A 19,966-nucleotide genomic window follows, 5' to 3' on the forward strand; every position below is an offset into this window, starting at 1 on the left:
GGACCAGATGATCCACTCTGGTCCCTTCCAACCTGACTCATTCTGTGACAGACCCAAATACAAAGACAAAGGAAATTAATACTCAGGGGTAGATGTCAGATAGAACTGAAGACATTTCCATAACCTGAGATGTGTCACTCTGCTCATATAAAATATTTGTCTTTTCAGAAAAGAGAACTTGTGAGAACTTGCACTGTCATGGGTTGGTAGAGGAAAATGTGGCTTACTGGAAAGAGGCATTTGTTAGCCTCCAAGCCAGAATGATGTAACAACACTTGGCTTTAAGTCTAGTTAGTTATTGATCTTTTAAACCCCTTTTTCTGCTGATTCACATATTTTATGTTTTCAATTTACTTATACAAGTGAGAAAATGAACTCTGGAAGCACCTGTCAGGGAACAGGTGGAATATAGTTGGGGTTTATGTTCATAATACATTTAAGGCTGGTATCATCTTGTAAGAGAAGATGCAAAGCTGAGACAGAAACCCCACTTTTCCATGGCAGGATTTGAAGAACAGCACATAGCAATGACAAGTTCAGTAAGAAGCAGTTAATTTTCAGTAGCACAGTTTTTAACACTACATTATCACTGTGCTAAGGCAGATGGCTCATACACACTGGCACTGTCTGATTTTCAGGTACATTGCCTGTTAGGAGATGCTCCAAAAGAGATCCTTAGCAAAATGCCCTGTCACAGTGCATGATGAGTGCTGAATCCAGCTGCATATTATGTTCCATGTGCCACTCCAAGTTTTCACAATCTGCCCTGACCTCAGTCAGGCCTCTGCTTTATTCATTTTTTACTAAAAATGCCTGACCTTCCCATGTAATAGCTTAGGTTTGCCCATTGCATTATGCTCAGGTCCCAGAAAATAACCATGTCAGATTAGGTTACTGCAATAGTCCTTTTACAATATGGTGGGGATAGGATGGATAGCTGTTGGTTAAAGTTATGTGTATTCCCTTCTGGATTTTGAAAATTGAGAATATTTTGTATGGAAACGCATGTGGACCGAAATTTCATTGCTGTTTGTATAATATATGCTGGATATTTAGATACCTGAAGGCAAGTAACCTTACAAATAAACTGTGCTGACTGTATATGCCAGTCCCCCTGGACCTGCTCTGTCATGACCTCATTAAAGTATCATTTAGCTTTCATTAAGGCAGAAAGCAAATGCAGAAGTGGCTGTCAGTCTAAGTCTATTTTACACTGCCTGGGCCAAATTGTTTTCACCTCACTGCAGGAAATTATTCCACTGAAACCAGTGAAGTATTTCTGTTAAGATTTGCTCTTGATCAAAGTAGAATGACCTATTACTGCTACTAATTAAGCTTCTCTCTCTCGAACCTCAGAAAATTTCAACAGATGTGAAACTATTCTCTTACTGAATGGTACATACACCCTGCTCATTGGAGAACTGTTCAGGTCTCAGATGGGCAAGCCTGAAATGACGGCTGAACCTATTGATTTAGTTTGCTTTAAAAGGAACAGAGGATGATTTCTGAAATCAGACTTGGTGATCTCTTGCTCTCCTATCTGCCCCCACAGGAATACATTCTGGTATATAGTCTGACATCCGAACCTTGCTGGCAACCAGATGAGGTGTTGAGTGGAAATCATAAGTGAATGGGAAGCTATTTTACACCGAGACTTAAGATTGCAGAGGAAATCAAATCTATTAAGTAGGCTCCTAGTGAAAACGAGAGCTGACAGTTACAAAGTGTTACAAGAAGAAGCAAGTAAAGCAATAGAATTAAGCATTATCTGTTCTAGCACCGTTCTTTCCTTTTTCTTGTTTGATCTGACAATTAAAGTGGTCAAAAACCACTATATCAAAGAACAATTTTAACAGAGGAAAAATTTAGTGAACTCAGACACATAACTGAAAAACATTCAGGTCATTTGTGGTAAAAAACTGGATTCTATGATGCAAAGACTCTAATTTGTAGGACATTTGGATAAAATGAAACTTAATGCATCATGCATTGCACTTGGCATGCATTTGTGATTTGGATTGAAGACTTGCAATTATTCCCTATGAATGAAGAATTCCCAGTAAGTGTGGGGCATAAACTCTTTTTGATTAAGTCCCTGCTCTTCGTACACACTGCCCATCACTAGTACCCATTGGACGATTTACTGAGGTGCTATGCATTATGTGTTCTGCTATTTGTCTGTTCAGATTAGCTATTCTAAATGATTTCTTGTGTGGTAACCAAGTGCTGATGAGGTCTGACAACCCTATCGCTGAGTGCTGTTCAAGAACTGGCAAAAACAAGTTTTCTGAACTGCTTTCAAGCCAAAGACTCATCCTGCAAATGCATCTATCCTGGTGTCTTCAGGGTTCAAGCAAGACTAAAGACACCACTGTCACACAACCCATCTCTAGGTTAAAATCAGAAAATAAGTTCAGTGAATGACTAAAATGCAAAACATGAGAGGGGAGCACATGATAAAAGCATATACTGATGCATCAAAAATGACAGAAATGTCATGGGTGAAATTCTAATTCTGCTGAAGTTAATGAAAACCTTGGCACTGATTTAATTAGGTTGGAATTTCATCAGTCTCCACGTTTCTTACCAGGAAATCTTGTTATTCCTGACTAGCAGATTCTTAAAAGCATTAGTATAAAAATGGACATTGATGGTGCTAGAGTATAGATATTTTTGAAGAATGTGCTTCATATATCAAGGATAACACAGAAAAAATGTAAAATATTTGTTGATATAAATGAAAGAAATGTGGAACTCAGGAAGCTTCTCAAAATATATATCTCTTAATTTGAAAACAAAACCCCATGATACTTCAAAGGGCTAATTTTGAAATATTTTGAGGAAAACATTTTAAAACAACAATTCCACACTGCAATTTTCCTTCCATTTATTGTTTTCAAATGCAAAATATATATGAGAGAAAATTGGTATATTTACTCTACCAGTAACAAAACATAACATTTGCCTTGAAATTGGATTCTTTAATTTTTATTGTTACTCCTTGCACTAAAAAAATTCCAATTTTTCCGACACTTTGGAACATGACTGATGCATTGGAATAAGGGGCACACAAAAGAATATTGTGGTGCACAAAAGCATATGAGCAGGTGTAAAAACCAGAGAGTGAGAGATATTGCTCTAATTTGAATATCCAGTTACAACAGCCTAATTAACAATGCAGTGATTTGATTGCTTCATTGAAAGCATAGTAAGTGAAGCTGAGTAATATGCAACAGCACATATATATATCTGTATATATATGTATACACAAGCCAAATGTTGAAAGATATATACTTAGTTTTATTACAAGTATAATCACATAATTATAGGCTTGTGATATGGGGCTGAGGGCATTACAAGGGTTGCTGACAACATGACATCATTTCTGGATGTTTGGAGCAGATAAGAGAATACAGAGCTTGGTTCTGTCCTAGTTTTTTCTCTCACTTCAAAATTCAGGATGGGTTTTCCTCCTCTCTGAGCAGTGTTTCAGGTACAAAACTGTTAAAGCATTTGGACTGCACTATAAAAACCCATTCTGATTTCAACCAGGGGATGTTTGATAGGGTGAGCATGTTGTGACTGCTCTCACAGTAAGACAGGGTCACTCTCAGATCTTTTGTCTCTCTCACATGCCCTTTCCTGTGACAGTGTCTGACATTAGTTGCAAGGCTACTTGTGAACATAAAGACCAACTCACTGTTCCCATGGATTAATCCACTGGCATTAGCCCTAGTGCAGGTGACTACACCTTTGGGACAGAAATAGAAATTTGGACAAGTAAAGAATCTTCCTCCGGTACTGCTTTGTCAGCACAACACTGCTCTGGGACATTGTAAATTTCTGCAGGAAATTTTGGCAATTATACATAATCCCTTGGAGTGGGAGCTGTTGACCACACACTGCTATTTTTCTGTTGACATAGTACAGCTTTGTAAATTAAATTTGTTCAGAAGAGATGAATCTGCCTTTGAGTTGTGCAATATGCACAGATCATAATAGTAAAAGCTGCAGGAATATTTTTTCACTAGCAATACAAATGGTAAATGAACCTTGCCTCTCTCACCCTTCTCTCCACTCTTCTGCAAAACAGGAATTACTGGTGGGTGGATAGAACTGATAGTTGTCACTGGCTTGAATAACTGGAATTTGGAGAGTTTGTGAAAAATGGTTCAGAGCTGGATTTGCTTCTTTGTCTTGTCTGATCCCTGGGAGGACAAATTTCTCAGCAATATTTCTATGTGACTTATAGAAAGCATTCAAAATGGGATTTGCTTGAGGGGCACTGTTGTTTTCAGGCCTAAAAAGCCAACATCTGCCTGGGCAGTGTGGCCATGTCCCATGGAGCCAGATGTCTGAAGTCTGTTTCGAGATGGACCAGCAATTAGTGAAAATTCATGCTGCTGCTATGCAGGTTACATCCCTCTACCCAGACTGCTTATGAGCTCAAAATGTTGTTTTCCAGGGCTGTCAATCAAACAACTTTCACTAGAAATAAATCAACTTGAAAGAAGCAAAAGAAAAATACCCTATATTTTTCAAAAGTGATTATTTGCAGAGTGAAAGCTAATCATTTTGAATTCAGACATTAACCCAAACCTGTAAGCTTTAGCAAGAGCACTATTTACTTGTTCTTTTTCTCCTAAATGAATCCACATCTCATTTTTTTTCAGATCAAACACAGATGAAGTTCAGATGTTTACTTGGAGGCAGTCATTTCAAATTCAACCATGAAAAGCAGAAACATAATCTCCTAGTTGAGAGATACTCTCTTTTGTACTTGCAAAACCCCTCTATATCAAGCTGTTTTTAAAGCCTGGGTATAAGTTTTATAGGCTTTGTCCCTCCCTTTAAGGACTGTTTGATTGTTGAAACATTTATGAAGTTCAGTGAATAGCTGATGAAAGTGGAACATGCTTTGAATGGATGCTGTGTAATGGGTGAGGTTTGCAATAATGTGGCGTGATTCAATAAAACTCAGGTAATTCCCCCTTTAGCTTCCTCACTCCTGGGTGAAAGCTGTACACTCAAAAGCCTACCTTAGGTGTGGAGCAGAGTAAGCCTGTCTCAGAAAGCACAATAGGCATGTCATGAAAAGGTAGTATGAAAAATCTCCTGAAGGATGTGAGTGCACAGACATTATAATTTGGACCAATCTGCAGTTTGGGGCAGGTGTAGAGAGGGGTATGTATCAATGCGGGCAAATCACCTGCTGACAGCTGAGAAAGAAATAGATGCTTTCCTTCCCAAATTAAAAACAACAACAAAAAGAGAATAGGCAGTGTTTATCCATGCTGACCTCGAGTGCCCTGCTGCACAGAGCTCTGGGGAGGAAAGCACAGCAGGCCATTTGGAGGATCACATCTGGAGCAGCGGCAGCTGGTGCAGAGTCAAGTGCCTAACTGATGCATGCCTGTCAGGATGATAAACCCAAGAGGGAGGTTAAGTGTCTCCCCCACTGCTAGTTTTTCAGAAGATAAAAATATGCCCAGAGGGACTATGACTAGTTTTAGAAATTCTTGCAAGCAAATGATAAACCAGATAAAGGGATTAAACCAGAGATTTGCTATCTGTCACATAACCTCGCAGGTGTGATAGGGCACGTCTACTGCTTGGTGCTATTGTTATTGTATACCCGAGATAAGGCTGTGCGGGCATAGGAACAGCTTTGCTTACATTCCCACTGCCTTTCATGTAGCCACTTAACCAGAAAATTCTCTGTTTCCTTTCCGACACTTCTCTGCCTTCTGGTCTTTATTTTCCACTCTCTCCTCATCCTGCAGGAAGGCCCCTTCCTCTAGATTTGTCACTGCTGGCAAACACTGTGGGAAAAGTCCAAAGTAGCATTTTTCTCAAGAAAGGCCATTAACCCCTTTGTGCCTTCACCTAGTGCTTCCTTTTAATACTACTACACACTGGAATGTTTAAAATATTATATAAACATTAATATCATTTATTTTCTGAATGAAGCTGTAATTTTCTGCAGTCAAGGATGTGTAAGTGCTAAAAAAGAAATGTTAGACTAGTTTGTAGAAACTGCTGGATTTAAGAGTGACAAATTGATTTTTTTCCTGTTTCATGAAAAATTTTTTTAGTGTATTATACACTGAGTGGGAAATCCTGTAGAAGAGAAGAAAACATCCATTTGCTGAGCAGTCTGAAAAGTGAAAAGACAGCATAAGCATATCCTGTACCAAATTTCCTCAGGGAAAATTAAATTGAGGAGAGGAAGCTAGAAATAAAAATATGAACACATTTACTAAACATCTCTCAACTCTTTTACCTCTTTGGCAAATAAACAACAAAAACAATTTTGGATTAATAGAGACAGATATGAGCTGAAAATCTGAGAATGAGCTTTTGGGCCTTCTTCCCAAAGACTGATGGCTTTGCTGACTGTGCTGTCAATTGGATATTACCCAATTGTAATATGCAGAAACCATAAGTCACATGAAGTCCCATAAATAGTCCTGAAAAAGGTATATAATCTAGACAAGATTAAAGACTTCCAAAAGAGTAAATGGTAGAGTGGATCAATACTACTACTTATCTTAAAAGATTATATTTGCCTTTGCTGTCCAGAATATGGGAAATGTCCAATTAAGTCAGTGACTTTTTCCGTGACCTTTACTGAGATAAAAACAAACCCTCAACACATAAAATAAATACAATAGGTAAATTTTATTTGAGGCAATTAGCAATGTTTTAAAGAAAAGCACTTTCAACCATTCATTTTTTTCCTAAGGAATTCACTGTCTTCCAGGGCTTCAGAAAAATCCAGGGATGGGAGGAATTTGTAGATGTTTTTTTCTCCATCACTTGTCCTAGAGCAGGGTGAGGTATTATTATTCCCACAGATATCTGTTTTACATCTTTTTATGGTCTTTCCTCATGAAGTCAGCCAGCCCCTCCAGGCACCAGTGTTTCATTTTCCTTGCAACCCGCCAGATTTTCCTAGAGTGTGCCTGGGCTTCTCCTTGCTCATAGGTGATGGAGATACCTCTTGTCCTGCCTGCCACCAATGTAGACACAAGAGTACTTCTTTACTCTGTCACCTATTTGAAGACCTTTTGTCCAGCCTACCTTTTAGATTGTGCTTAGTGGTATAATCAAGTCCGGTTTCCCTAGTCTTTCCTCACAGCTTGCTTACTTGAGTAGACCCTAAGCATTCTTTACTGAGTTCTCAGTCTTGTCCAATGGGTTCCTATTTTCCTCTTGGTTTTCTCCATCACTGATATCATTGATGAGTGGGTAGACAACTTCATATGATTTTTATATATATATATTGGTTGGGTGTTCATTTTTCTGCAATAGCAGGCCCTTTTTGATTCATGCTCAATTTCTGACAAACAGTGACACAAATCCTTTTCTTCAGAACAGCACATATCCTGATAGTGATTCTATGCATTGACAGCAGTCTAATATCCCATCAAAATGAAGGTGCAGCACAACTGTGAAAGTCTGAGAAAAAGTGATCAAAAGCAGCTTCTCTGTGAAAATCAACTAATCCTGTTAGGAAACTTCAGATAGGATAAGAGTATCTAAGAAGGTCATACAGTAGAGATTTGTCATATCAGAAGTACCATAGAAAAGGGGAAACAGACTTATTTTTCTCTTTCCTAATGTAAGAACTAATGGAAATCAAATTAAATAACAAAAATCAGATTCAAAACAACCACACATGGTTTGCCATGCACCATGAACTTAAGTTCCTATATTTCTTGCCACAGCATGTTTTAGATGGCATTAAAAATATGCTGGTTTGGAAAAGCAATGAAAAAATTCACAAGGAGAAGTATAAAGAGATTACCCTCTGCTTAGACAGTCTCCATCTCTTTGAAATAAGGGGAGTATTCTGGTAAGGCATGTTGGTATTTTTCCTTTTTTAAAAATCATTCTTTCCTGGGAGTCTATCTTTGACCACTTTTATGGATGAAATGAGTGAATGGCTGAATGTGTTTTTGTGTCTTCCGTGCATAGAAGAATTTCCAGAATGTAGATTTTTAGTTATATTTCCCTAGTCTGATTAGGGAAATATTCTATAAAATAGTCAAAATTGTTCCTAATGTTAAGATGCATCACATCTATTGTTTTTCCTTCATTTGCTTGGCCTGCTACCCTGACAGAGAAACTACTAACATTAGATTGACAGAATTTGCTCTTCATATAGATTCAACACTTTGTTTCCTTTTATATGCTTGTAATCATTTATTCATTTAGTTGTTCCAGTATTTTTCCTGAAAATGGAATCAAGTAGATATGTTTGTGGTTTCTTGATGCCTTTTTTCCCCCTTCCTTGTAAGTAGATGCCATATCTGCTCTCCTCAAACATTTCACCTTTTTCCATATCTTTTCAAACACACTGGTAATGGCTTGGAGATTCAATGAAGCTGCTTTTAAAATTCTTTATGATGACAGTGCATCAAGACTTGTCAATGTGAAAAAATCTAGCTGACTGGAGATATGACTTCCATATTTTATTTGAGATTTATCTCAATACTTCTCAGTTGCCTAGTGGATCAATCTTTTCATTGCGTCTTTTCTGTAGACATATCGATAAATTTGGCCATTAATAGGACATTATCCATGTCCCTACCTGGTACTCTTGGTGCAACATGTTGTACTTCTAAGCTTGACCTTAGTAATCTAATTCTATTTCCTCTGCCTTCATAATTTGCTGTGATATGTAAGATACATGGACACCTCACTTAGCCAAGTTAATTCCTTGTAATACTTCCTATACTTTTTTTTTCATGGTGATGTAATTTATGTAGGTGCCTTTTTCCAGGAACCTCCTTCTTTTCAACCTCTTTTCTTCTTTACCTATTCTTTCATGAGACCTCACAGGACAGGTTTATGACTCTTTTGTTGACTTTGGAGTTTGTCTATATCATTCCATTGCACCACAAGTGCTTTTATGTGAGCAGTTGCTACAGTGGTTGATCCTTTACATTAATGCGATCTGTGTCAGAATGATGGCAGAAAAATTATTTTTTTTTTGTTTGATTAGTAATCAGAATAATAATCTTGAATTCAAGAAAGAATGAATGCTCTCTTCGAGTCAGGCCTAACTAACTATGCACAGGGCTGGAAGGGGCTGTCTGAATTTCAGCAGACACCGCTGGATGATGATGCTGTAATTGTATGTGTGATCAAGTGCTGGGCTGAATTCTGACCCAGCCTTTGGACTAAGACTATCATGAATAAAATAAAATATCTATAAAACAAATTTTATAAAATATTGTACAATATTTATAAAATAAAATATTTTCCATTTTCAGTTATTAATTTTTTACTTAAGGACAAAGTTGGTAAATAGGTCATTATTTTTGTCTTCTCTGACAATTTGCTATTCTTTTGAGGGAACTGCAGTAAAGCTGGGTAGCTCTCACTTCTGAGAATCATTCATGAGAGAAAAACTGTAAACTGAAGAAAACAGATTTTCTTTGCTTTTGATTTTCCACTTCACTCTGTTTTTTCAACTCCTTCCTTGCTCCAGCATGCATCCCCTCACAGCTTGTCTGCTGGGGTTGTACTTTTAGGCCCATAATATCTTCACAGTTTCAGTTATATCAGCATGTGCCAGGGTAACATACTCAGAGAAGTCTATGACAGCTACAGCATCTTGGATAGTCTCTGGTGAGTTTTTGTTAATTATTTTTCAGTCTATCAGAATTGTTTAAAATCATGTTACTTTTCTTCAAAGCTCTCTACTTCAGAGGATGGACCAGCCATTTCAGAGCTCCTAGCATTCTCTAGTCAGATGTTTCACAGCAAAATGTTTTCTCAGCTGGGTGGGAAATCAATAGAACTGCAGAAAGCAGTGGTGGGAATAATCTGCCTCAATGATACACTTATATTCTGCTTTCACATGGGAGAATGGCACAAAATTCTGAAATATGAATCTTCATCTTGCTGCTGATTTACCTTAATAAAATCCAATTCCAGCAGAGCAAATGTAAGTTGACAAACATGGATAGCACAGAGTGTAACAGTACGGAATGTATTCAGAAGTTACTACAGCTCATCCTGCTTCCAATCATACATTTGTTCTAATTCAGGATGATAAATTAGTGTTCAGTCTATGTTTGCAATGATACCTATGAATGTCAAAAAATTATTGTTCCTATTGCAAGGAATTTATGGAACTGAGTTGCATCAGGCGTGAAATAATGACACAGATGTTTAAAGTAGTTTTGATTGGCTTGAAAGGGTATTGACAAAGGAAAAAAAGTCTTGAATGATTCAAGGTGGCTTATGAGCTGTGTCAGTGTGTACCTCATGCTGAATTCCCTGCTTCAAAAGATCATCTGAATTAATATCACTTATCAGTACGCTTACAAGCTGAAGACTGCAATACTCTAAAAAATAAATGTGTAAAATTTTTTGTGACAAAACAGCACAGGTTTCTTCTATAACTGATCCCCTACTTCTTTTTAGAGGGCAGGCCTTGGGACTGCAGTCCAGGCAGTGCCAAGGGAGGCAAAGGAAGCAGGATTTTCTACGAAAAAATGTCTTGTGATTCTGGTTTTCTTGTTGCTGTGTGTCATGTCTCCTGAAACAGCATGACCTTCATTAGTAGCCTGGTGATAAAGTGCATACATGGACCTGGGGCTGAGGCAAGCAAGCTGAACTGACAAGAAAAGGTAAGTCTGTTCTTGGGGTAGTAAGAGTGTGTGATCTGGCCTCTGTATTGGAGTTGACTAACTATTTTCCACTGATCTTAAATGTACCATGAAAGAAGCCCATGCAGAGGAGAAAGCTCTTCTTTTTGTCTATCTTTGAAAGAGAAAAATGCAAATATTAATGAACTTGTAGACTTGACTCTGCTTTTCCCATTCAAAATCTGCCACAGTAAATCTGACTTCATTTGTGTCAGTAAGAGCTCAGAGATTAGCCTTGTCATGTGTCTTGCTTACATGTTTAGGGGTAGAAATCAAAATCCATTTCTTCTGTCTCCCAGAAAACAAACTAACAAACAAACAAATTCAAAACTAATAATAGAATCAGTCATAGAATCATAGAAACATTTAAGTTGGAAAGGACCTTTAAGCTCATTAAGTGCAACTGAAAATATATTTCCACTATTTTTTTGAAGTTTTACTTCTAATGTTTCAACTAAGTGTGGGAAGCAGAAGCCTTGGCTATGAAACACAGGCAATCTTTCACAGAAAGCTGTGATGTTTCATAGAAAATAACTCCATGCTTTAACCTTGCTTGCAACAGAAAAAGCTTTTCTGGTCTATAATGTCTATCACTTTTGTCAGGGCCACAGCAATTATGAGTAATGAATAAGGGATAGTTATCAAGTCTCAGTAGTTGGCTGATATTAAAATATTGTTAGAGGAAATTACCTTATTTTACAAGTACTTTTAGTTACTGAGTGAAGGCATACACTGCCATTGCAGAGAAGTCTTTTCCTAAAGACCATATGAGAAAACAAGTGCCCATGACCTCTAACAGCCACAGAGAATTAAAAAAAGGGTTCACCAAAATATTTTTCCTGTGGATCCACACATTCTTCTTATGTTTTTCTGATGGCACCCATGAAAAAGCACATAAAAATAGCACTCTTTTTGATGTCAAGTCTCCAGGCCAAGCTCACTTCACCTGAGGGGTCTTTTCATGACCCAGTCCAGACTTACTTAACTTTTTAGTTGTCAGTGACCAGTATTATGTCTTATCTGGTGCTGGATCCTGAGTATCTTTTTAAATTTTTTTTAATAAAGTACCTTCTTCTGTTAATTGGGGCAATACTCATTTGGTACTTCTGACCTGACATTTCTTTTAATCTGAATCCCAGCTGTGTGTTTGTCCCTGTATAGAGCCAATTGTGTTCTATTCATTTGTGTTCATAGAGATCTTGTGTAAGCTACTAATGTCTTCTGTTTCTGCAAGATTGACAGAGTCTCTGGGAGTACTGAGGATTTGGACATGATAGATCCATTCAGCATTCCCAGTTTGGCTTCCTGGCCTTTTAGCCTCTCAGTACATATTTTTGTTCTTTTCATTAAATGCTTTCCCTGAGGTTAGACTTGGAATGTCGTTTTGTCGTCTCCTTCCTCTTTGTGTCAGTACAAATCCCTTTCATTACTTCTTCCTTTGGCACTAGTAAAGGTTGTTCTCAGGGTGGAAAGTTCCTGTGCATGCTGTAATCTTTTCCAAAGCCCTTGCCACTTCCCTCCTTCTACCTCCTGTCCTCAGTACACCAGTATCTGAACAAAGCTCCTGGGTACTGGCTGCTGGTCACAGGCAGCTGGCAGCGACCTTCAATTGGGCTTGCTTCATTGTTTCCAGCTCCAAATTGCATCAGATGAATTTAAGCTCCATTACCGTGTTCATAGTATTATTTTCCTTCACACTCAGTTAGTGTCATTGCCAAAGAGATGTTGTGTGATCCCTTTTGGAAAAGATGGTGATCAGCACTTTTCCAGTTGGAAATGGAATCGGAAGTGGGAGCAACTCGTGGATTGGAAAGGAGTGGGTGGGATATGGAGGAGAAGTGGGCCAGGAGATGTTTTCCCTGATGGAGATGGGAAAATACACTTTTGGTCTTTCTCCTTCTGCTAAAAGGTCTACTTGGGATACTTTTCTTGTCCTGGAATTGTTATCATAGAAGAAAGAAATGAAAGAGCTGTGAGCCTTCAGTCCAAGTAAGGACAAGGTGCAGTCGCTCAGTACGGAGGCCTGGGATGTAACTATGTGACTGCGAATTAGCTGCTCCTGCACAGTTGATCCTGTACTGAAGGGTCATGGATAGGAGCAGCCAGGCTGAGTAAACCTGTGTGGAGTGGGCTGTGTTTGTCCTTGTGTCTTCCAAGCTCTAGCACTAGGTATTTCACCCCTGCTTAGATTTCAGTAGTGTAAGATAAAGAATACAAGGAAATGGTTTTGACCATTCCCCTGAAACAGAAAAGTAGGTCGGTACTTCTCTTTCAGATTATGCTTATTTTCTATAACAGCCTCTGTCTAAGTCTACATGGCTTTAAATAAGATGTATATATGTATGAGGTGTTTAATAGGAATTGAATCATATTCCCTCTATTAAAGAGGGAAAAGACAGATTTCTAATGGATTAAAAAAAATTCAAAATACATGCTTTAGCCACCTCTTATTTTTTTCATGTTTCAGAACTGAAAACTTTGCCCGTATTTTCATCAGCTCTTCACAGAGGCCCAGGCCAAACACAATTCAACTGAAGCTGCAAGCTGAGGAAGGTGATAGTGACAGCCTGGATCCAAGCCATGGTCACTCATTTCCTATACTGGTGCTATAGCTGTTTCTTTCCTGCAGGCCAAAGTTTTTCTACTCTTGCTTTTTATGTATGTGGACATCTACTGCATGCAAATATTTTTACCTTTCACCCTTGAAGCTGGAAAACATATGTCTATGGTCTATGGTTCTTTAGGCCATGTGGTACATATGCTACAGAGACTGGCAGCAAAACAGTAATTGCTTTAGCAAAGTTTGTAAGTCTGTACAGAGTATAGATGTTCAGTGCCCAGGATTTTCCCTCAGGGGAAACAGGCTGACTGTCTTTCACCCAGATCAGGCAGGGATCTCTGCAGAACGAGGGGAAAGATTTCTTTTTTGCAGATTGTGGAAGAGCTGCTGAGCTTTCTCAGCCTCATTTGACAACTCTTCTTCCCCTATTCAATCCCATGCCCAGGGTGCTTTCTCTGGAGAGAGGCATAATGCTTCTGAACACATCTTCCAGCTGACTGTCACAGAAAGCTTTCTGTAGAACCTCTGACTGGAAAAGCAACAAACAGTAGTAGATGGCAAAAGAATATTGCACATGGAGAAAGGACTATGGAGATGTCTTGGTGTCTTGCTCTGTCAAACACTGACTGTTGACTCCTGCAGGTTTTTGAAATCAGAAACGATGAATATTTCCAACCTCTTCCAGCCTTCATCACCAAAAAGCCTATTTAAAAACAAAGCAAGCAGAAAAACTAAAATTGTCTCATCAAAGCAGATTGTTTGAACAACATGTCACATTCCTGTCCCTGAGCAGATGGTGATGCATTCAGTGAGTGGATGTACTGTAGCTCATGGTAGGGAGAAGTCAGCAGCACCAGGAACTGGATGTCAGTGTCCCTGTCATTCTTTGTGGTGCTGGCTGGAAAGAGAAGAGGTGCATGTCTTGCCCTTTCAGCCACCTTGTACAGACATGGTAGGGGTTACAGGTTCCTTCAGAGCTCTCTTCACCATTCTGTTCTCCTGTGTATCCCTATCTCAGAGAAAAAGGCTCTGCCTGGCTGTCCATTGGAACCCCTCTGCTTCCCCAGGTCACAGCAATGACAGGAGATGCCCCACTGGAGTGAGTGGGCTCTTGTTGGATGGCCGGTCAGACAGGTCCTGATGCCCAGATCTCCTTGGCTGTGGGTTGGCCTGCATTTAGATAAATCTGGATACATTATGCTGTTGTTAGCAAAATGAAATAAACAAATGAACAAATAAAAGTAAAATAAAAATAAAAAGGGGGCAAAATGAGGCAGAGAAGAAAAAGGAAAAAAAAAAGAAGAAAAAGAAGACCCCAGACAGATTCTTAATTTTTTTCAGTTTGGTACACTCCCCATTTCAAGTGTATTTAGCCAAGTGTGGAACACACAAGGAGTGTATATATAAAGTGCTAAAAGTATTCCAAAAGTATTTTCAACTACCAGTCAGAGAGGTGTCTATTTAGTGAGTCTAAAAACGAATTAAAGAAACAATGGATCCATGTTTTGGTGACTAGATTCATGCAGTTAGCACATTTTGAAAATTATGCATGATAACATAGGAAATGAAATGCAAAATGCAGGTGTTTGAATGAGAAATACTTAGCTATCATATGGCAACTCTGTCAAACGTTATTGGCAGATACAGCAAATTGAAAGATCATATCTAAATGCAGAGCAGAAGGGGAGTAATCTGAGATAAAACCATTGGTAATAATGAGAGCGCAGGCACTGCGACATCAGCACTGGGCAAATCCAAATGCAAAATGATACAGGAGAAGAAAGCAACAAAATGCAGAAAACATATCTCTGAGCACACTAGGGAAAAGCATGAGAAAGTGATCATTCATTTGCATGATCCCAAGTAACTTAAGCAAAGTTGATTTGGGAAAAGTAGCATCCTATCCTGAAGGTAGGTCTTGGCAAGTGCTGCTGCATAAAGAAGTTTCTTTTCTGGCTGCATTTGAGATCTCCAGCAAGTAGAGGTGTCTGAATAGACTTTTGGGGAATGAGAATCTTTTCAGCCTTCTCCAAGAAAGAGGCTATCTTCTAATCCAGAATGGTATGGCAATATATTGTCAGCAGAGCAGAACAAGAGATGTAGGGATCTTCAAAAATTACACAACTTTAATTCCTTGCTGAGGAATATCACTGTATGGAAACTGAGATGTATGCAGCAACATATTAACTTCAAAACCTTTGTTGGTAATGGTGCTCAATTCTAGTTCAAAGTGACGGAGAGAGACTGAGTGGGAGAGACTGAATATTACAACTACTTAGACTTGGTGGTGGGCAGAACACCCACATGAATGTCTCTCTGGGGTAGGTAAGCATTTCTCTTCATACTTCTGCATTTGTGGAGAAAAATGATAAAGGATGTAGATTTCACAAGATAATTTAAAACCAAGGTAAAGCCTTCCATCTTCTTCTCTTTCCCCTCATTCTAACTCTCAAAAATGCTGAACACATTGCAGGAAGCAGTATGTATAAAAGAATATACAATGCACAAAGACAGATGAATCTTATCTATGTGTTCACTGGGATCAACAGGTATCCTGAGATTATGCTGGATGCGTACTGGAGAAGGTATATATGCTGGAAAGCACACACCTGCCAGACATGATCAGAGATACCCAGAGTGTTGAAAAGAAGTGGTTTCTTGCAATAGGTTTGGAACGGGTTTCTTTACAGCAAGATATATTTTATTGCAGGCTTGTAAGTTTCATATTATTTTTTTTGCTTTGATTTAAAGCTATTTTAAAATATTGTCACCGGAGATGCTGACCATATAAATTCCATTCAGAGCAGGCTTAGTTTTTTATTTGCTTTTCATGGACCTGCAGTCTAACTGTTCTGAAGGGCATAAGGACTTTGAAGAATACCACTGATGTCAAGTCATGCCTACTCAGACAATGAAATAACCAAGTATAGCTGGTTTTCAAAATTGACTACACTCAATAAGTGGAAGCTCCATGGAGCAAACAGAAAAATGCTGTTAGTCATTCGTGAAAGAGGAAACGCTTCCACAGAGGAATGAGGGCAGTCCAACACAATGTTTCATTTTAAGAAGCCAGTGAACAGTGATAACTATACCTCTGGTTTTATCTCAGTTGGTTCATATTTTCCTTGAGTGTCATTGTGCAAAGCCTGTTAGCTTCAGTGAAGGGTCAAGACTTGTTCTTAGAAGCTGAATAACATATTCTGTGAATGTGCTCTGAAATCCTTAACTCTTCTGCATTAGGCAACAGTGTCTATATCTCCTTCAAAGCACACTGACTGTTGTCTGTGCTTATTGGATGAGGAGGCATCCTGAAGCTGAGCATTCAATGAAAGTAATTTTGCACATGTTCTTCTAAGATTACTAGAAAATACTGATATTTTATAGTGAAATTATCATTACAAACCTATGCAATTTACAGTTCCAATAGCTGAACTATAGTATGATACTGTTGGGTTCGTTAGCCAAAATATGAGCCACATCCATCTACCCTTTGAAAAGGCCTTTGTAGATCCATGACGGTTATGATGTTAAATTATATCCTAATAGGGCCTGGAAAGAAAAGAAATATCACTCAATACCTCTCCACTGATGCATGTTTTAATAAACTAGGTGTACAGAAGCCAATAAAATATGGCAGACACTTTCACTAGCAAAGCTAAATGGAGAATGGATATCCTGCTGATATCTGTGTTCAAATTTTTTGATCTTATAGCTTTTCTGAACTAAATCTTTCAACTCAGAGATGCCTTTGTCTTTGATTCTTATGCTAACCTGCAAGAAAAGTGATACTGATTTAGTTCTGAAGCTTCAACATCCAGCTCAAACATCCAATGAATATTCTGCTGATGCTCGCTGCTGTGTCTATTCCTCTTTTTCTGAAAGTGCTTATGTGCTTTAACTGAAACAGAAACATTTCAAGAGGACTCTCCAAATGCAGCATCAATGAGGTACTCATTCCAACAACATGAACAAGGAAACCTAGCATCACTGTATAGTAAAACACACAAAGCTCTAATTGCAATGAGAGAGCTATGAAGAGGTATTTTGTTTCTGTAGCTGTTCCAGTTGTAAATCTCATCATTTCCTCATCTGATTGCTGAAAAATGCTTAGGGATGTGGTTTGTGTGTTCTAATCTACCACTGCATCACCTCAGGCTCTCATATTGCAGTGAACCTAATTAACATGTTTCCAGCAACACAGCATGATCTCACATTTATTTATTGGAGGAATTATAAATATGGCTTTGCAAACAAAAGCTTTACATATATATTATGGCATGAAAATCAAGTGATTCAGGGGAGGGAATAAGGAAGAAAAAGACAAATATTTCTTCTTTACAAGGTTTATAGTTCCTTGGATTTTGTTGTAAACATTCAGATAATTTTATCCTGTGCTTTGTGTGACATTTTACACTTAGTGAGAATGCAACATTGCATGTGCAAAGCCAAAGTGAATCTTCTGCTGCAAGAAAATTACCTCTAAGAGAGATTTTTATACCCTCTTTATAGCTCTATGTATTATGTGATTCTAACCAAATTAAATTTATATAGGGCAACTGGTGCTTCCCTGACTTCATTTTGCTAGTGCAAAAACTCATGCGCAGGCACACTAGTGCTCTCTCGATTCATGGCATCCAGAAACCTTTATTTAATGTTCTCAGTTTTAGTTGCTTAATTTATTAACAGGAAGAGATCTGGTCAAAGTGGCAGTTTGATTATTTTTTTCTAGTGTGTTTCTGAGCAGACTGAGCCCAACAATTGCAGCTTGTCACAAATCTCCCCTGGAAGCTCTGTCATTCACATGAAACTTGTGTTTCATATATCCCACTAGAATAGTATCAAACATGCTGTTCTCTGAGTGATAACACACTTATTAAAAAGCATACCAGATTATAAATATCTTTTGGCACACAGAGGCTTCTTAGACAATAACGGAACAATAACATCTCGGTCCCCACTGCTCGCCCTGCATACAAAACTGGACTTCTGTCAGCTCTCTGTGAGAAAGTGTTTTTAATCATAAATCACAGATGATAGGATTGAAAGGATCAAGGTACTACTTGGATCCAGCCCCTTGCATTGAGCAGGGGAGGACCCTGTGGTACTGCATTCATTGGGTGCATCTGACCTCTCCTTAAATCTACTGTGAGCCATTAGTCAAAATATTCCACCAACTTTACAGACACAGAAGTTTTTTGAGGATGTGAGTGAGATATATCTATTTTTCATCACTAGACTACAGTGTGTTACACTTCTGTAATCCGGTATGAAAAATTATTTTTCTCCCTGTACTAATTTTCCTGCCTCAAATATTTTGATGAGATCAGAATAGGCTGAATGATAAATGATCAAGGGAGGTAAGACTGTAAAGGTCACAAGTGAACAGGGTCCAGCAGCACTAAACCCTATAAAGGGTCCCCATTTGATCCGCTGCAGCATGATGGCAAAATTTATGTTTCTTTGCCATTCCTCACATCATTTTTCCAGCTGAGGAACACAGAGCATGTCCCATGACCAAATAAGCACCACCATCCCTACTGTGCTGCTGTCTGACAACCAACCACTAGAGCTAATCAGTGAACAGTTATCTTCCTGGTGTATGGCTCCATATGCCTCAGTTAGAAATAATCTGTGAATGATTCATGAACTGAGAAGAATCTTAATTCAGTAGCTTTTCAGTTTCCCCAGTGTGGGTAACACACTTCTTTTTATTAATATTTTGAAGCTTTGCAATTTTAGCCTAACATTACCATTTTATATTTCCTAAAATAAAACACACACACACTCTTAGTATATCAGCAATATTTAACCTATCTACAACCCAGGATGATTCATCTGTCTGGTAGAAAGACATATGACAATACTTGTATAAAATCAGCATACCCCTTATAAGCTTCATTCTCTTCAGTAATGTCTTCCAACCACTCTTAAACTTTCCAAGAATTGTGTGACATTTTTACATTTGGAAAGTAGGTACAGGAATGGGATTTCAGAGGACAAAAATGAAGGGAGAACAACATTGCATAATATTTTCAGAGGAAGAGTAATTTCTCTGCTGCTTATTTTCACAGAAAATGGACTGAAGCAACTGTTTCATTGTGAGGAAACACACTTCCCCATCATTTAGGACACTGAACTTTGTGTGCTATGGAAACCCGCAAAAAAAGTAAGGAGGGCTCTAATCTTTGGCACTAGTTTATCAGTTTTGATATACTTTATTGACAACGTCTGATTTTGAACATTCAGTCTTGCTGCTTACAATATGATTTAAGCCTTTACTTTCCATCAAAGGACCATGTATAAGCAAGCCTTACTCCAATTTACTAACGTGTTTTCTGGTTTTGTTAAATTGAGATCAGGTTGTGATTCCCTATTTTCCATCAATGGCAATAAAGATTCATGGGTGCAGTATCATGGGCAAACACTCATTCAGCTGATACATTCAGCTCTATTGATGGAAAATAAAGTCTGTGATAATAACTGATATTTCATTTGTCATTTTTCCTCCTCCTTTTCCTTGATAGCAATAGATCTGAATAGTACTGGGCTTTGGTTTTCATCACTGAGCTTTATTAATCAGCAAAATTGAGGTAATTCAAACATAATATGAAATTACATAAACTATGTCTAATTAGAATTGAAATCATTAAAAAAACCCCCAAAACAACAAATGTGCCAAAGTAAGCATCAGTATTTCTTATTAATTTTATAAAAATATATTTAAAAAATGCTATGTTGCCAC

Source organism: Pithys albifrons, chromosome 2 (genome assembly GCF_047495875.1).
Source record: "Pithys albifrons albifrons isolate INPA30051 chromosome 2, PitAlb_v1, whole genome shotgun sequence".
In the NCBI taxonomy this organism is placed as follows: domain Eukaryota; kingdom Metazoa; phylum Chordata; class Aves; order Passeriformes; family Thamnophilidae; genus Pithys; species Pithys albifrons.